Raw genomic sequence first — 15,000 nt, forward strand, 5'->3', positions numbered from 1 at the left:
AAATCCGTGATCCACAATAGAAAAAGGAGAAAGTGTGGAATCTAATGAGCCCTTGTACCTAAGTTACGGTCAGAGCGAAAAAAGATACACCCTGGCGTCCTGCACTACACTCTAATCCTTCACTCTCACCTTCCTCATCCACAAATCTTTCATCCTCGCTCAAATTAATGGGGTAATCGTCGCTTTCTCGGTCCGAATCGCTCCCGCTGCTGGTGTAAACAATGTGCAGATGTGAGCAGCTCTTCAACCTGTGACGTCACGCTACTTCCGGTACAGGCAAGGCTTTTTTATCAGCGACCAAAAGTTGCAAACTTTATCGTCGATGTTCTCTACTAAATCCTTTCAGCAAAAATATGGCAATATCGCGAAATGATCAAGTATGACACATAGAATGGACCTGCTATCCCCGTTTAAATAAGAAAATTTCATTTCAGTAGGCCTTTAAAGACCTTTCAATATATGCACAAATCTGCACTGATGCAGGTAAATAAACAGTAGTCGAATGGAGCTCTAGACCAGGGGTTTCAAACTAATTTTAGGTTAACCCAACACAAATTAAATGTTACTTCAACATTTTATTTGTGTTGTAGAATATTAGTTGGGAAATATCCAAAATGCAATGGTCAAACAAACATCAGAAGTCAACATTGATTAAACGTCAACAAAAAGCATGTTGTTCCAACGTTAAGTTTGAGTCGCTGAGCGTCAGAAATTAATTCAACAAGTTCTCAACGTTGATATTTTGAATGTGGTGTTAATGCCATGTATGAATATGTTGTAGATTCAAAATGTAGGCCCCAGGAAGAACAGCTACGTGGCGCAGTTGATAGAGTGGCTGTGCCAGCAATCGGAGGGTTGCTGGTTACTGGGGTTCAATCCCCACCTTCTACCATCCTAGTCACGTCCGTTGTGTCCTTCGGCAAGACACTTCACCCTTGCTCCTGATGGGTGCTGGTTAGTGCCTTGCATGGCAGCTCCCGCCATCAGTGTGTGAATGTGTGTGTGAATGGGTGAATGTGGAAATACTGTCAAAGCGCTTTGAGTACCTTGAAGGTAGAAAAGCGCTATACAAGTATAACCCATTTATCATTTATTTCTAACTACGGACGACACAGAGGGAGACCATAGAGCACGGTTAGCGTTCAGCAGTGTGACATCTCCGGGGAAGAAGCTGTCGCTGAGTCTCCTGGTTTTACTCCATTTGCTCCGTAGCCGCTTGCCTGAAGGGAGATGTTGAAAGAGCTCGTGTGCAGGGTGGATGGAGTCCTTCATGATGCGGAGGGCCCTCTTCCTGCAGCTGTGCATGTCAAGTTCTGAGGTGCTGGTAAGGCTGTTTCCCACTGTCTTCTGTGCAGCTTACCACCCTCTGCAGAGCCTTCCTCTCCGTCGCAGTACAGCTGCCGTGCTATGTGGTGATGCAGGTGCAGAGCATGTTCTCCACCACAGAGCTGTAAAAGCTCCTCAGGCCTAAGCTCCCAATTGTAGCTCATTGTAGCTTCCTAAAGGAGTACAGTCACTGGTGGGCCTTCCTGACCAGACAGGATGTGTTGGTGCTCCAGGTGAGGTCCTTTGTTATTTGCGCACACAGGTACCGGAAGCTTGAGACCACTTCCACAGCTGCTCCTCCAATGTACAGGGGAAGTGGGGGGCTCTGTCCTTTCTAAAGTTGACCACCATTTCCTTTGTTTTCTTTACACTGATGTATAGATTGTTTTCTCTGCACCACTACTCCAGGTGTTCCAACTCCTGTCTGTATTTGGACTCATTGTTGTTAGTGATGCGTCCCAATACTGCCGTGTCGTCCGCAAACTTTACTATTTGACAGCTGGGGTGTCTCGCCGAGCAGTCATACGTCAGCAGAGTGAACAGGAGGGGACTCAGCACACAACCTTGGGGAGAGCCAGTACTGAGTAGGAGGAGACGGTGTTGTGGATCCTGACAGTCTGAGGTCAATTGGTCAGGAAGTCCAGGACTCAGTTTCCCAGTGTGGGAGTCAGTCCGAGAGAGGTGAGCTTGTGCACCAGGATCTGTGGGATGATGGTATTAAAGGATGAGAAGTCCAGGAAGAGCAGGCAAACATAGGAGTTTTTCCTCTGTAGGTGGGTAAGGGCTCTTTGGACCACTGATGAGATGGCGGTTTGATGGAGGTCCACATTGACGTTGATTGTGTCCTTGATGTGCGTCTTTGCCAGCCTCTTCAAGCACTACAGGGGTTAGTGCCACTGTTCGGTAGTCATTTAGACCTGTACGTGTGGAACAATTGTGGCAGTCTTTCAGCAGGTGGGATAAGATGCCAGTAACAGTTAGGCCGTTTACCATTATTGGTTGGAAGGGGGAACATTGGGACAAAAACATCCATGTGTGTATCTTAACATGTTTAGCTTTGTCATAAGAAATGTAGTCTTTTTGCCGCAATGGATGTGATGATTATTAACTTTGGGGAGCGGCTCGACACTGTATGTTCATATACAGTAAGCTGCGAGAGATGCCTCTGTCAGCCAAAAGGACCAAAAACAACGTATCAACCAGAAGGGATTGACTTTTGTGATCAGCATTGAAAGGTATTAATTTGCACTGGCAGATAACATAGTTTTTCCACGAAAATCAGTCGACACTGATCGACGCACCCAGACGCCAATGAGCTGTAGATTAGGACAGTGTTGTCCCTTGATCGTGGCTGGGTGAGACAACTTAACGAGGTCCGAGCTGAGTCATCAAGTTCAAGCCAAGTGTCACAGATTCAGTGAAGAAAACAATGAACACATCTAATCCTTATATAAGACATGTTGTAGTTAAATACAAAATCAGATGTACAGAAATAAATAACACATCGACGACGTCTAATGACCTGACTTGCCTGCTTATTAAATATTTGTATTCATGCAGCGACTTTTTATCACCATGTATCATACTTGTTGAAGATAGGGCCATAAGGTGATGAGATGACTTCCTGTTCCTGGGTAAATGTCGTTAATTCGTGGACATGTGCTGTGCTATGGCTTGTGTGCTAGAAATAACCTAAAATGAATGATTATATCTCACCTAAGCTGCATTTGGCTCAATCTCCATCCATTCAGGGCATTAGAGCAGGCTGCAAAAATAATGGCTGGATATCAATTTCCTATTCAGCTGACCTGAGTACATGCCCATGCAAGACCAGCTCTATTATCAGTCATTTCTGCAGTAAATGTCCTTATTTAGCCACCTTTCCAACATTTCCATCTGTCGCTATCAAGCCATGAAACTATAATAAAACAGTTACTTTGTGTTGGGATTATACTAGCAAGCATCACTCTGGCACCTTTTTAACAGATGGCAAAACGGCAAATGCAACAAAAACACAGTAAAACGTGATCTATGCATTTTTCTTCGGGGATCAAATCCTTGTTTGATTTAATAAAATACAATTTAATGTATTTGCATGTCGATATTCTGTTGTCTCTGTTAACATAAAACAATCAAAAATGTTTTGTTTTTTTCGTGATATGGTTTGATGGCGCCGTTTGCAGGGGGGAACAAGTGCTGCGGCTATGAGAAAATGAGTTACCTCCATCCATCCATCCATCCATTTTCTACCGCTTCTCCCTTTTGGGGTGGCGGGGGGGTGCTGGAGCCTATCTCAGCTGCATTCAGGCGGAAGGCGGGGTACAACCTGGACAAGCTACCACCTCATCACAGGGCCAACACAGATAGACAGACAACATTCATACTCACATTCACACACTAGGGCCAATTTAGTGTTGCCAATCAACCTATCCGCAGGTGCATGTCTTTAGAGGTGGGAGGAAGCCGGAGTACCTGGAGGGAACCCACGCAGTCACGGAGAGAACATGCAAACTCCACACAGAAAGACCCTGAACCCGGGGATCGAACCCAGGACCTTCGTAATGTGAGGCACACGCACTAACCCGTGTTTCACCGTGCTGCCAATCAGTTAACGCAACATTTTTTTATCAGGACGATGCTTTGACAAGACAAAATGTTGTCTAACTACACTTTATGTAATTTATGATATTGTATATTGTATGCCTGTAATTGCTTCTTATTGCATAAAACTATATTTAGTGCGCCTGGAAGAGTGGCAGCACATCACAGTAGCTCCTTTGAATTCATTTCATTTTACTTTATTTTTGGTATTATTTTTAACTTTTCTTGCCTTTTTTTAATCTCTTACCTTCCATAAACCACTAATTATAGTTCTTGGGCGTTTTTGTGTGTTTTCGTTACTTTTCTTTTTCTTTTCGGGCCGTTTTGTGTTTGGCTTTGATCAGCGGAGCAGTAGACCTTTTGTTTACACCCGCGAGGAGCTGTTTGCGCTCTCCTTACCAGCGCTATGGGGAATACGGCCGGACCTTCCCGTGGAAGTACAGAAAAAGCGCAGGGGACGCCGTGCCGGCATAAAAATGAAGGAGCGCAGAAGGAAATTTAAGCCTGCAATCCCCTCTGTCCTCATGGGGAACGTGCGGTCTTTGGCGAACAAAATGGACGAATTGTTTGGGCTCGTCCGAACTCAAAAGGAGTACGCCGTGTGCAGCATCATGTGCTTTACGGAGACTTGGCTACACGCGGACTTCCCGGACCACAGCGCGTCTCTACCCGGCTTCACAACCTCACGGGCGGATAGAAGCACACTCCTGAGCGGTAAGAAAAAAGGCGGAGGGATTGCCATCTTGGTGAACGAGAGGTGGTGTAATCCTGCTCATATTACTGTAAAGGAGTGTGTTTGTACGCCGGACATTGAACTTCTGGCTGTTGGAATTCGGCCATATTATTTGCCAAGGGAATTTACTTCTGTAATCTTCATTGGAGTGTATGTTCCTCCTTCTGCTGACGAAACTGCTGCTTGTGACACCATTCACGCCGCTGTTGCTAAGCAACAGACCAAACATCCCGATGCCCTCATTCTCATTTCGGGTGACTTTAATCATGTTTCTCTGGACTCTATTTTACCCACTTTCCATCAATATGTACACTGTGCAACACGGGAAAATAAAACTCTAGACCTACTGTATGCTAATTCAAAAGATGCATACAGAGCCACTGCCCTGCCCCCCCCTGGGACGGTCTGATCACAATCTGGTGCTTTTAACACCTCATTACGTTCCTGCTGTGAGGAGGCAGCCCATCTCAACTAAATCAGTGCAAATGAGAAGTATTGAGGCAGGCATAGCCTTACAAGACTGCTTTGAGACTACAGACTGGGAAGTACTCTGTAAGCCTCACGGGACAGATATCAACAAAATCACAGACTGCATCACTGACTATATACATTTCTGTGAGGACTCCATCATCCCGACAAAAACTGTCCACTGTTACCCAAATAACAAGCCCTGGATCACCAGCCAGCTAAAGGTGCTGCTAAATAAAAAGAAGCGAGCCTTCAGATCCGGTGATCAGGACGAGTTGAAGAGGATTCAGTGGCAGCTCAAAGTTAATCTTCAAGAAGGGAAAGATGCCTATAGAAGGAAGCTTGAAGCTAAACTCCAACAAAACAACACTCGTGAGGTTTGGAAGGGTATGAAGGCCATCACAGGCTTCAACAATAAAGCTAAACTGCTGGATGGGGGTGCAGATAGAGCCAACGAGCTGAATTTGTTTTTCAACAGATTTAGCAACGCACCCCTTACTGGCCCTCCCCCCACTACTCCTGTTCTCACACCTCCACCTCCACCTCCTTCTCTTTTACCTGCCACAGCCGTTTTTCCCCCCCTCTCCCCTCCCCCACTTCCACCCCCACTGAGAAAGCCAGCCCGGTGTGTCTGACACCTGGACTTGTAAGACGGCAGCTGGAGAAAGTCAATCCAGCTAAGTCAGCAGGCCCTGACCGAGTCAACCCCTGGGTCCTGAAGACTTGCGCTGCTCAGCTAACTGGGATCCTGCACTCCATCTTCAACCTGAGTCTGAAGCTAGAACGGATACCAGTGCTATGGAAAACATCCTGCATAGTTCCGGTGCCCAGGGAGCCCATCCCATCAAGCTCAAATGCCTTCAGACCTGTAGCCCTGACGTCCCAGGTCATGAAGGTCCTCGAGAGACTTGTGCTGGATCAGCTGAGGCCACTGGTGGCTCCTTCCCTGGATCCTCTACAGTTTGCATATCAGCCCCATGTAGGAGTGGACGATGCTGTTATCTACCTGCTGCATCATGCTCACTCCCACCTGGATGGTGGGAAGGGCACTGTGAGGATCATGTTTTTTGATTTCTCCAGTGCCTTTAACACCATTCAGCCAATTCTGATGAGTGACAAGTTGCTCAGGATGGGTGTCAGTTCATCCATTGTCTCCTGGATCACTGATTACTTGTCTGACAGGCCCCGGTTTGTGCGACTGGGGAGCTCCGTGTCGGATACTGTGGTCAGTGGTGTAGGTGCTCCACAGGGGACCGTCCTGTCTCCTTTCCTGTTCACCCTGTACACCTCAGACTTCCAGTATAGTTCCAGGTCCTGCCACCTGCAGAAATACTCTGACGACTCTGCTGTGGTCGGGTGTATCGGAGAGGGACGGGATTTGGAGTACAGGACACTGATCGCTGACTTTGTGGAGTGGTCTCAGGCGAACCATCTGGTCCTTAATGTGGACAAGACCAAGGAGCTGGTCATCGACTTCAGGAAGAGAGTGACCCCGGTGGAGCCCATCAAGATCCAGGGCCGAGAGGTGGCAGTACTGGAGCAGTACAAGTACCTGGGAGTCCACTTGAACAGCAGACTGGACTGGAAGGACAACTGCAAAGCTGTTTACAAGAAGGGCATGAGCAGACTCTTTTTCCTGAGGAAGCTTAGGTCATTCAATGTGTGCAGCAAGCTGTTGGAGATATTTTATCAGTCTGTTGTGGCCAGTGCACTGTACTTTGCAGTGGTTTGTTGGGGGAGCAGCAGCAGCAAAAGGGACTCAAACCGGATTGATAATCTGATCCGGAAAGCCGGCCAAACTATTGGCACGCAATTGGAGGCGTTTGTGTCAGTGAGGGACAGGAGGTCACTGGACAAACTGCTGGCCATCATAGACAATCCTGCCCATCCACTCCACCTGACAATTAAGGGACAGCGGAATTCATACTCCAACAGGCTCCTTCAACTTCCTTCCCGCACTGTGCGATTCAAGAACTCCTTCATTCCACACTTCATCCAGCTGTATAATCACTCGCCATACAGCAATAGATGACATCTGCCTAGTACCTGACACCTGACATGTTAGCCTAGTCTATAAAATCCGCTACACCTCCCTGATACCGAAGTACATGTCAAACTACTTCCTTAACGTAAATGACCGCCATAACCACAACACCAGGGGGTGCTCCACTAACCACGTTAAACCCAGATTCCGAACTAACAAAGGTCTTAACTCATTCTCTTTCTATGCCACATCAATGTGGAATGCGCTCCCAACAGGTATAAAAGAAAGGGCATCTCTATCCTCCTTCAAAACCGCACTAAAAGTTCACCTCCAGGCAGCTACAACCCTAAACTAACACCCTCCCCGGATTGCTAATAATCAAAGGTAAACAATCAAATGCAGATACTTTTTCTTTTTCTTATGCCTTCTGATCTCTCTCTCTCTCTCTCTCTCTCTCTCTCTCTCTCTCTCTCTCTCTCTCTCTCTCTCTCTCTCTCTATGTCCACTACTTGATGTCCATATCCCCCCCCCCCCCTCCACACCCCTGATTGTAAATAATGTAAATAATTCAATGTGATTATCTTGTGTGATGACTGTATTATGATGATAGTATATATGATAGTATATATCTGTATCATGAATCAATTTAAGTGGACCCCGACTTAAACAAGTTGAAAAACTTATTCGGGTGTTACCATTTAGTGGTCAATTGTACGGAATATGTACTTCACTGTGCAACCTACTAATAAAAGTCTCAATCAATCAATCAATCAGCTACTTCTCTTTGTTTATAATGTCTATTTTCTATTTCCTGCTGGACCTACTCTCTATTTTATGCTGCTGCTGTCATATAGACTGTATATACTGTAATATTGAACATGGTCATTGGTTTATATTGTATATATGTTATAGACATAATATAATATATCTGTATATAAATTACTCTGTACACATATTATGTATATATTCGTATATATGTTAGATTTATTTATAGCTATATTAGTCTATTTATACCTGCATTGTCCTTTCCATCATTGTAACTGAGCTACTGTATTGAACAATTTTCCTTGTGGATCATTAAAGTTTGTCTAAGTCTAAGTCTAGTTTAAACTGTTTTAATGACTGTAAGATACATATTATAGGGTTTAATGTTCCCAAAATAGGGCTCGTAGTGATTGTTATGGGTGTGTGCATCATTTTCTGTCTTGGAAGATCTTGGGGGGGTGGGGGGGATGACTTGTTTTCTCAAACGGTTACTTCATCCAATGCCACGGGTGTTGCAGTGAAGTTGTTCTATAATTTAAGATGACACAGTTTTGAGGAAAAATACTGACCAAGCGAGACCTGATAACATTTTACACTGACTCCCCTACTTGTAGACAAAGCACACAGGGACAGTATCTAGTTGGTTTAGTCCTATTTATTTTCAAGTTTACTGGTGTTTCCCCCAGAACTGTTATTTATTTGTGGTGGCTGTTTGCAGAATAGGCCATAGAAAATACCGTACAGATATCTAAAAGCAAATATTTGTGTTAGTAGTTATTTGTATTGTTCTATCTGTATTTGTTCTATCATGCTGGATTTGCACTTTTTTTTGGTAATTGTTATTCCTACAATGTTTCATGAACCCATAAAAAGGTCCTGTGGGACACACCCAGTTGACGTATTTCACCGAAAAGGTAACTGTTAAACGACAGGAAAGTAAGGCATGTAACAATATTAGTTCATTCTTTAATTGGTTTAATCACACGTTTGCATTTTGATTCATCTTGACTAATCGCAGTAAATTACATGTGTGCATGGTTAAAAAAACAACAGTGTTTTGACACAAATGCAATTTTACTCTCAGAATGTCATACAGCAACAGTTTTTAAAAGAATGCACGTCATTAATTTGTTCAGAACTTTGCGATGGTTATCTTTTTAAGGACTGTCAGGATGTATTTTGTCGGTTCAATCTGCACGATTCAATGTGTTAGTTGCTCAGAGAGTAATGTGTGTATACAAGTTTAAATTGGGGTGTGTCATTTGGATTCAAAAGAATACGTTAATACTTTGGCATTTAGATAATGTAGCTAGAAATTAGCATCACTAGCTGCTAGTTCGCAATTAGCGCACTAGTCTTATTTTCCTAGAAATGTGCAGTATCATCAGTCCGTAAGTTTATAAAATTGTGGTTATCAATCACAGTTTTTACGATCATTTTTATTTGAAACGGTAATACTAACCGTCTGGAATTTTACCATGTTTATCATTCACACAGGTAATCATTACATCCCTACCTCAGACGTCAGCCTTCTTACTGTAGCACTATTGCTACTCGTTACCCTAGTCCGAGGCTGGGCTGCGTGCTTGTGGAGTTGTTCTGCACGCTTCCACATCTCCTCTTTCACGGCGGTAAGAATCCATACTCCCCTGGGCTTGTGGAGGTGCTGTACATGTCCGAACTTGCACTCCTTTCTCTAATCGTTCACCTTTCATGACCACTTGTATTACAGAGTATATGCATATATGCAATAAAGCATGCAGTAAAAACTTCCTGTCTTTCAATTTTAATGTGAATACATTTTAGTACCATTGCCATTCGGTAACCAAACAGAAGGTTCTGCTGTACACTGTAAAAAAAAAAAAATTTGCAATTGTTGGACTAATTAAAGTTTTCAAGTTAGTCAGACTCAGAAATAAGGTTTCACTATGTTTAACTACCAAAACAGTGTCTGGCCAGCAAACGTCTCTCTATCGTTGCATCAAAAGGTATTTTCAAATCACTACAACAAGGATTTTTGAGTTGCAGTTAGGCAAACGTCTTTTTGTTGGAAACCCCGTAGATTCCGTTTCAGGGGCACGAGTGAGTGGGTGTTAATATCGACCTTGTGGCCATGCAGAGCTGGATAAGGATCAAGTTTTGACGATTTGTCGAGTATTTATTTGGCTAAAAAGGTAAGTGTTTTTCTTTTCTTTTGTTTTCTAGACAAGGGATGTTAATGGAAAAGTGCACTGTACTATTTAAATTGAAAGATGGAAAAAATGCTTTGCTAGCTAGACTACTGATGGCCCCAAAATAATATGCTTCATGAACGGGAATAAATGGTCTAGCACTAAGGGCATTTAGTAGGACAACAGTGATTTTGTGTAATTATGGCATAATGTATTTAGCAGAGAAAACGTTCCACTCGTGGAAAAAGACGGGGTGGGGGGGCGGTGCGAAGGGTTCGGTCGGGCCTGTCAGTCAAACAAGAAGCTTAGCTCAGGGAGTGCGTGTTTGACGGTGAGGCTCACCACCGGAGCAGAGACTGTGAACAACAGGTACCCTGGTTATAATCGACACCCGTGTAATATACATCAGTTGTGTTTTTATTCGAGTTTTAGTTTGCCACTGACATGAAGTCATGACCGTGGTTAAGCGTGTGTCGTGTGCGTGGCCTCGTCAATGCCCAAGATGGCGGTCGCCGATAGCAATGACCGCTAAATGTAAAGCTGGTCACTTTCTGCGTGGGCCGAAACGAGGGTAATACAGTTTATAGCTATGTATGGTTAAGACATTGTGGTGATAACAAACTGTGTGAATGATGAACCGGGTAAATATTTTCGGATACTGAATGAGCAGTGTGTATTGACGGAAGAGCTAAGCTAATTATTACCCCGCCAGAATGCTCTAGCCCAGGGGTCCCCAAACTACAGCCTGCAGGCCGGATCCGGCCCCCCAGCATCCAAAATCCGGCCCAAGGGAAGTCCCAAGTTAAAAAAAATGTTTTTAATTTAATTTTAAATTATTATTATACATTTTTTTCCTAATCCAGTTTCTACCGCTTGTTATTCTCGGTGTCTCCTAGCCCCTCAGGCAAATCATATTGTCTCAAAATAAATTTTCCCATCAATAATGTGACAATGTTAAATGTTGATGAACATCAATGTTAATTGATGTTAAATGACAAAATGGATTAACTCGCTGGAATATAAAGACAATATATATATATATATATGTATATATATACACAGCCCGGCCCCGGGCCAAATTTTTTTTAACCCAATGCGACCCCGGGTCAAAAAGTTTGGGGACCCCTGCTCCAGCCGTAGGCCGGGGATATCCCCCCCCTAGTTCAAAATGTGTTGTGGGTACTAGTGCTGCCGTGATTAGTCGACTGGGAATACACACGGCGGGCGAGAGACAGACGTGAGCGTAATGTAGGCGTATCAATTAACACCGCCGCAGTTTATTTCACTATATTTTCAAGATAGTCGACCATGAAAAGGCCATTTTTTTTAGCCGATGAGTTGTCCTACTATTGACCGCCTATTTATTTTTGTTCTCCCGTCTCAAACGGCTCACTGTAATTCACTTCCACAAGTCTGTGCGCTGTGCGTGCCCTGCTGGAAAAACAGATAAACTGAGAACAATAGAGTACTAAGACACGTTAATACAATTATTCAGTCTGGAGTAATGGTCTATTACTGAACTGTCATTTTCACGTTTTATGTAATTCATGTTTATGCATACCTGCACTTATGTTCAAGGGGGTGACACTACACTAAACACAGTATTTCCATAGCTAATATTACTTGCTAATATTTACCTGTAGGACCTGTTGAGTAAAGTTAACATGTATTTGAGTATTTACTATGAATATGTAGACAAAGTAACTGATATAATACTGAGTATGGTAAGAGTAGCATGTCTGTGTGGTGTAGCCTATACTATTTATGTGTAATATAAGGTGTATGAAGTATCTGTTTAAGATAGGGGTGGTGGGGGAAAAAAAATTGATTATTGTCTGTAGCTAAATGCTTTTAGTGAAACTAAATATTTCCATTTTATGTCTCTTGTGTTTCAGGGAAGGATTGAATGCAGTGCAAATATTGCAAATTTGAAAGCTTCAATAAAGAGGCTCTCCTGAAGCACTTTCGACTTCGTCACGGTACAGGTGCAAACTGGCCCTGTATTCACACAGACTGTGTGTGTGTATTTAAAACACCTGGTGCATTACGGTCACACTTCTCAAGATCACACACAACTGTGAGATTACAGGAAAACTCAACATTTCAATGTGACTTGTGTAATTTTAGAGAATTTTCCCTTAGGCGGAGAGAGGTAGTAGAGGGGCAGCCTATGGTATCCGAAGTCCAGCAGAGATGGCCTGCACTGTTTTCCTGTGAAGAGGTATGGCTGTCATTTATTTATTAACTGTCATACTTATATGTTCATTGCACTGTATTTAATAGGTGTAGGAGTGTATTACATTGACACACTCCACTATACCTGCCCTACCACTCCACTACATGCTCCTCCAACATAAAGCACCCCACTATACCATTAGCCCTGAAATTTGAAGTCAAAAGCTCACATTGTGATTAAAGTTAAATGCCATTTTTTCGCTGATTGTGTTTTTCAGATATCTGAATAATTTCATCGCATCACCAGCAAAGACCTCCTGAAGACTTTCAATGAGTCCCTTGAGAATGATGTGCCTCGCCTGCTCAGAAAGGGAGCTTTTGGTCAGCAAATAGAAGACTTCCTGGATAAGCTTGATGAACAGGTAAGTGATGGACATGTGTCAGTAAAATGGATCTTATCAGTCATTGCTATATGTTCTTAGTATGTGCCATTTGATAATTATAACAGTTTTTAATTTGCAAAAGTAGAAAATGCACTAGTCCGAAGGCTTGAAGTGTTTTTTTCCCTTTTCTTGAGCATGCTACTGGTCAGACTTGCGGTCTACTGGTCATTACTAAAAACAACTTTTGATTTTGCCATTTGTATGAATCCACTATGGTGCTTCACTAATGTATATGCTTATGTTTTCCACTGTATACTCTATAGACATCAGACATTGTGTCTCACCGAAAGATGACAGCACTGAGATGCCTCCCCGTTTTTGTCCGGGACGACACAACTAAGTTTTTCCTGCAGCATTTGGTAAGTAATAATAACAATAGGAAATTTACTTGAAAATTACAAGTAATTTGGCCTAATGTAGCTTTAATGGAATAGTTCAACATTTTCATATTCTAGCTTGTTGCCCTGCTCTCTGGTTTAAGATTTGTCAATAGAAACCATTCCTTTAACTGTGCATGTATTTTTGAAGAAGAATCAGGCAATGGTTCCTCATCGCTTGTTAGATTAGCTCAAATACTGGTAGTCTATTGGTAGCCTGCCTTCGCCAACAGTCAGAAGATAAACTTTACAACTCTATTTGGGGTGGCGTGGCGAAGTTGGTAGAGTGGCCGTGCCAGCAATCGGAGGGTTGCTGGTCACTGGGGTTCAATCCCCACCTTCTACCATCCTAGTCACGTCCGTTGTGTCCTTGGGCAAGACACTTCACCCTTGCTCCTGATGGGTGCTGGTTAGCGCCTTGCATGGCAGCTCCCGCCATCAGTGTGTGAATGTGTGTGTGAATGGGTGAATGTGGAAATACTGTCAAAGCGCTTTGAGTACCTAGAAGGTAGAAAAGCGCTATACAAGTATAACCCATTTATCATTTATTTATTCAGACTACATGGTGTTAGTTTTAAGTTGCAGAAGAGAAGACGACGTTGCTGATGAATTTCTGTTGAATATAAACTAAATTCACCCTGGCTCACAGCTAGCACTTCCAATTGACTGCTAGTTTTTGAGCTAAGCTTACTTGCGATGAACAACCTTTGCCTATTCCTTCAAAAATGCACGAACAGTTCAAATGAATGATTTCTGTTTCCTTGTCTTGAACCGGAGAGTGGGGCAACAAGCTAAAAAAACTATTACTATTTTAACATTTTGAGTAGGATCTCATAGCTGATGACAATGATTTTATGCATAATACACTTTGTGTAGATTTCATTTTGTGCCCAGAGATGTTTTTTAATGCCCACATGTCATATTCTTTAGCCAATGCATATAACCATAAAGAAAAGTTCCTGCCCCAATTGTTTTTAAATATTTAATGGTTAATGTTCTGCCTTCAATTAATTTGAAAGTAATTTAATTTTTTTTTCCATTTTTTCGAACATTGTACAATTGTAATCGTTCCCAGAAGATTCATACCAGTCGGGCCCTAATTAGATCCTTTTCTTCGACCTAACACACAATCATGCATCTGTTACTATTCCTCAGAAAACTGGCCTGAAGAAAGAGTGCTCAGAGGCGTGTCTGTTGGCATCCTTACAATCCTTGAAGAAGATGATCCTGCTGTATCACCCAACGTACGGGACTGGGCTGTTGTGTTGGAAGGTTCCATCGTGCTACATGACCTGCCAGACCTCGGTACCGCCTTTGCATACCTCTTTGGCCTACTGTATGTGTCAGAGGCCTTGACACTTTCCCAGGTATTTTCTTTAAAATGAATAAAACACTTCCCTAACAGTAAAATTGGATCCCTGTAACACTGAAGTTAAAAGCTAAGAAATACATGTTTTTACAGCAGCCGGGCAATATAATTGTGTAATGATTTGATGATAGAATTATCATCATAGATAGAGAAAATGTGTTTTGTAAATTAGAACAGTTGACAAACTTGATCAGTTGACAGTGAATATGCACCTCTTGTAAACCTCACTTAAATGTAAAGAAAAATATATATCTCCATTTAAGTGAGATTCACAAAATACCATCATGCTACATAACCCGCCAGACCTCGGTACTGCCTTTGCATACCTCTTTGGCCTACTGTATGCCATGAACATTGATTATCCAAAGGAGATGAAGTACACATATGGAGCCATTCAGATTATCTTTTTCAAGCTTGGCTCTGTGCTCAAGTCTCATCTGCCTCTGAAATAGAGATTCTTTAAAAAAAAGAAAATAAAGAATCGTTAATCTATTTCAGAGGCAGAGGGGACTTGAACACAGAGCCAAGCTTGAAAAAAATAATCTGAATGGCTTCATATGTGTACTTCATACTGCTGTAAAAACATTT

At 42.8% G+C, this 15,000-nt stretch overlaps 1 protein-coding gene and 1 long non-coding RNA gene across 3 annotated transcripts in view; one reads left to right on the forward strand and one right to left on the reverse strand.

Moving 5' to 3' along the window:
• The window catches only part of LOC133650790 (autism susceptibility gene 2 protein homolog), a 451,545-nt gene that overhangs the window by 81,032 nt on the left and 355,513 nt on the right, over positions 1-15,000 (reverse strand). The gene's annotated exons all lie outside the window — the stretch shown is intronic.
• LOC133649788 (uncharacterized) lies at positions 9,859-14,436 on the forward strand. 2 transcript variants are annotated; one of them, XR_009826150.1, is made up of 6 exons: positions 9,859-10,051; positions 11,944-12,125; positions 12,191-12,269; positions 12,502-12,645; positions 12,930-13,025; positions 14,199-14,436. It is a non-coding gene; the product is annotated as an uncharacterized LOC133649788 (long non-coding RNA). The 2 variants fall into 2 exon arrangements; XR_009826149.1 differs by having other exon boundaries at positions 11,944-12,269.

Source organism: Entelurus aequoreus, linkage group LG05 (genome assembly GCF_033978785.1).
Source record: "Entelurus aequoreus isolate RoL-2023_Sb linkage group LG05, RoL_Eaeq_v1.1, whole genome shotgun sequence".
Lineage (NCBI taxonomy): Eukaryota > Metazoa > Chordata > Actinopteri > Syngnathiformes > Syngnathidae > Entelurus > Entelurus aequoreus.